The sequence below is a fragment of the Procambarus clarkii genome, chromosome 15, assembly GCF_040958095.1.
Source record: "Procambarus clarkii isolate CNS0578487 chromosome 15, FALCON_Pclarkii_2.0, whole genome shotgun sequence".
Classification (NCBI taxonomy): domain Eukaryota; kingdom Metazoa; phylum Arthropoda; class Malacostraca; order Decapoda; family Cambaridae; genus Procambarus; species Procambarus clarkii.
The window spans coordinates 39,248,925-39,253,441 of NC_091164.1; the positions used below are offsets into that span (position 1 = coordinate 39,248,925).

Sequence of the window (4,517 nt, forward strand, 5' to 3'; positions counted from 1 at the left end):
AATCAGCAAAAACGGTCACCAAAAGTTATATGAATACCAGCACCCAATAAATACCTACGTAGATGACTCGCCGTGAGTGCCCAAGAGCAACAAAATGTTTTTACTCTTGGGATTGTTATCACTTCCACACTTGTCCTACAGCGTTAATTTTGGTATCAATGTACTCGCAATGAAATTCCCAACACGGTGATATGAATATAAACGTAGAATAATGGTCGCTGCCCACCCGCAAGAGTGTGGGAAGTGGCGGAACTGTTACCCAGTATTGGTGACAAGACGACACATAGGCGATACAGTGCTTTGAAAGTTTATAATTATATCACTGTCCTGACATTATTATTGTATGTACGTCATTCATTTTTGTGCCAATGTTTTCGCAATAGAATGTTCTATGAGCCCGTAGGTAAAAAAGAGCAACAAAGCGTAAGATAGAATAGCACCATATATAAAACAACGCTGGTACATATCAGTGAGCGTCAAACACACACGAAATGTGTGTGTTTGATGGTGGTCAAACGATGTTTGATGTGTTTGATCAGGTGATGTCCTGATCCGCATAATTAAAGTATGAATTATGTTGAGAAAAAATAAGAAAAAAGGGAAAAAACAGGGGTGGGAGAAACATGACAGAAAAAGAGTAAAAATACAATTTGGTCAACAAAACAGCATTGTTTAAAATAAAAGATATGGATTGACATTTTGGGGGTTAGGTTGGTAGGTTACATTGAGTTAATTAGGTAGTACTTAGTGTTTATCTGTTATAGATAGGAGCTGCCTGGTATGGGCCAATAGGCCTTCTGCAGTTACCTTTGTTTTTATGTTTTTGCCCTGTAACCTAAATGGTTAGAGAGGCACATATATGGGCTTAGGGACTGAACCCCACACTACATTTAGCTAAGCTGGTTACAATCTTGATGATATAGTTACAAAATTCTGTATAAGTCGTCACATTATCAATGGGTTCGAGATCAACCACAATTTCCTGAATAGATATAACAAAGGGGATATTAATAGGGTATTAAAATTGTCAACACAAGATAGAACACGAAACAATGGGTATAAATTGGATAAGTTTAGATTTAGGAAAGACTTGGGTAAATACAGGTAAATAAATACAAATTTATAAATAAATCTATAAATCCAACATTATGTTTGTAAATCAACTATGTATGTATGAAAAAAAATGACTAATACGTTCGGCGAATGACTTTGACTTCAACTTCACTTTGACTTCGTTCATGTCATCGTATTTTCCGTAATATATAAAGGTTATGACAATGCAATTATATTATTGTGTGCAAATAAGTTTGAAATTTCATGTACCCTAAAAATATTAAAATAAAGAATAAGAATAATTAAATAATTGTTGTAGTAAATTGTCACACGTTCATCATACGCAAACGAACACACAGTTTGGAGCGTCAGTACAAGACCGCCGCCATTTTAAAACACGGCTTCGAATGTAAGTAATGTTTTTCTCGTACTAACACTGTGTTATACAATAGATTTGGTCTTGAATTCACAAATTTAGTTGTTACATCTGACAGAGTATGTTAGACGGTGTAATGCTGGTCCATGTTAACGTATTTGTGGGCTTGGTTGGTTTAAATGTGGAGGCGAGGCCTGGCAGTGCTGGTGTATGTGGAGGCGAGGCGAGGCCTGGCAGTGCTGGTGTATGTGGAGGCGAGGCCTGGCTGTGCTAGTGTGTATGTGGAGGCGAGGCCTGGCTGTGCTAGTGTGTATGTGGAGGCGAGGCATGTACAACACTCCCCAATAGGAAGAAAACCCACTGGGTTCTAGGCTAGGTTAGGCTTATCTGTAATAATTGAATTAAGCCTAGCAAAGCCTAGAACCTAGTTCAGTAATTTAAAAAATGTTGTAACTTGAAAAATGCCATTCAATACATTACACAATTTAAATATTTTCAGGCAATCAACACAACCCTCATGTTGGCTAACCCTCTCTCATGTTGGTCAATAATTTAATTATTTTTTTATGGAGTAATTTTTGCTGTTGAAATGTAGTCTTTTTGAGACTACATTTCAAATGTAGTGTGTGTGGAGGCGTGTATGTTAGGTATTACCTAATATACACGGTGTAATATATCTATCTGTGTGAAATAGATTAAATCCATTTATTTGATATTCAGCTAATAGTTCTGTATTTTCTACATTCATCCATGTTTTGGTAAGTGCAATAATATGTATTGTTTCATTGCAGATTAGAGATTCAAGATAGTTCTAGATTTCCGAAGTACTGAAACGCGCGCCATACAGGCTTGGTGGATCTAGGTGCAAGGTAAAATTATTTACATTTACTTTTGTATTTATGTTTTGTATTTATATGCATATATGCATTTATATGCATTATTCTATAGAATAATAGATCTCGTAATAATTTTGCAAAAATAGTGGCATTTACTATTTTTAAAAGATTATTAAAAAATTTACTGATATGGTGCATTCGGAAGGGCGAAGAGGGAGAACGGCCTGTTGACATAGCTCGGGTGCAGGGGGGGGGGGTTGTGTAAAAGCCTGGTTTGTGCCTCGGAGAGGCTATGGGATCCAGTAAGTTCAGTAGAACTTCGGTTTCAACCCTTTTACCCTGTTGTAGCTCAGTCGATTAAGGCAGTGTCTGGGATGCTCCCGGACGCAGGTTCGAATCCTCGTCACGGCCCTTGTGGATTTGTTCATTTGATGCATCACGTTATTGTGATCTGTGTGTGTAATTCTTCACTTGCTACAGCAACAGGAATGTGTGTGTATGTATTTGTGTTGTTGAATATGACCGAAAGTGTAAGATTAATGATTCTAACACAAATCGTCTGAATATTTGTTTTTCTTCACTGTCGAGAGTAGTTAAAAAAATTTACTCGAGTTTATTTTCACACTTTATTTATGGTCCTTAAGTCCCTCTCCTTAATGCTGCTGCTGTTTCTCGCATCTTTGCATCGCTTGTATGTTTGGGGGTTTGGCCTCTTGCTATATATTGATTCCATTTGTGTGTGTTTGGGTCTCAGGCCCTCTCGCAATTTCTGTTGAACAAACCCCTTTTCCTAGTTCTGCATCTCTCCTTTGGTACAAATTTTGTTGTGCTTTTATCATATATTTCACAAAACTTGACATACATTTCATTTACTTCATGTCCTATCAGCAAGTGTTTGTCAAATTCTTTAAGGAAAGTTTATCATCCTGATTGCAGATCTCTAGCGATATTATGTCAACTTCTTGTGGATTCGCAATCATTATTTAATTTACCTTTAGGTGTTCTTTCACCAGCACAGCAACACTGTACCTCTCCCAACCAGTTTAAGATAAAAACTAAGTACTAACTAATTAACTCAATGTAACCTACCTTACCCCCAAAATGACAACCCATGTCTTCTATTTTAAACAATGCTGTTTTGTTGACCAAATTGTATTTTTGTTTTTTTCTGCAATGTTTCCCCCCCCCCCCCCACCACTCTACCACCACATTGAGTTTAGTAGCTCTGTGCACGTCAGGTGCTGTTTAATATACAGACCTACTCCTCCATTTGACCTAGTTTCTCTATCACATCTATATCACTTTGTGCTTTAGCCCTGGTGGAGCTTGGTCCACCAGGCTGTTGTTTGGAGTGGCCCGCAGATCCACATACAGTCTGCATATGATATACAGTCTGTTGATCAATTAAACTACAGTAGTTAGTTTTTATCATCCGAATGCACCAATATGTGTTCATTCTTCCCAGATGAAGGAACTAGGTAATATTCATCATCTGAATGCACCATCTGATGCTTTAACACTCATGATACACGAGAGGTTTAAAAAACTTTTAAAACTTTTAAAACTTTTTGACCTATGTATTTAAAAGCAATTCTAAAGTTAAAAAGTGTAGCATAGGCCCCTCGCAGAATGTTCTTAATATGATCCTCAGGTTATAGTTTTCTATCTAAAACCACCCCTAGATCTCTTTCTTGATCAGAATTCTTTATAGATCTCAGTGGCTCGATCATAGAAACTGCTCTAAATCCTTGTTGGCCTGGATTGTGGAGGTCATTGGTCTCTATAAAACTAGTAATCTGACTCCTGATCACTCTCAAATAATTTTATTATGTGGGATGTTAGTGCAACTGGTCTATAATTCTTTGCCAATGCTTGTGTTGTGTTGTGTTGTTTTGGTAGTGATGTGCAATGTGTTGTTTTGGTAGTGATTCGTCCAGTTCTGGTAGTAGTGCGGTTGTTGTGTAGTGTAGTACTTGTGTGCTTGTTAATGACTTGTATTCCAGTCTTGTGGGTATCTCCTTTCCCCTACGGGCCAACTGCTTTGTTCTTACCTAGCATTTTGCTTTGTTTGGGTATGAATGTTTGTGTGCCGTATATTTTGCAAAATTTGCCATATATCTCATTATTTACTCCTCTGCCTAGCAACAAGTCTGTCTAATTATACTCATTAACTGTTTTTCAAAGTTCCCCATAGTGTCCTTTATTGAAATCGAGTTCATGAACCGTTTCAATGTTCTTATTTTCTTCTAGAT

At 37.3% G+C, this 4,517-nt stretch overlaps 1 long non-coding RNA gene across 1 annotated transcript in view; it reads left to right on the forward strand.

Annotated features, from left to right (window-relative positions):
* Positions 1-1,460: 1,460 nt before the first annotated feature.
* The window catches only part of LOC138365136 (uncharacterized), a 358,830-nt gene continuing 355,773 nt past the window's right edge, over positions 1,461-4,517 (forward strand). Inside the window, exon 1 of the long non-coding RNA XR_011228682.1 lies at positions 1,461-2,298. This is a non-coding gene — a long non-coding RNA (uncharacterized lncRNA). The remainder of the gene's footprint in view (positions 2,299-4,517) is intronic.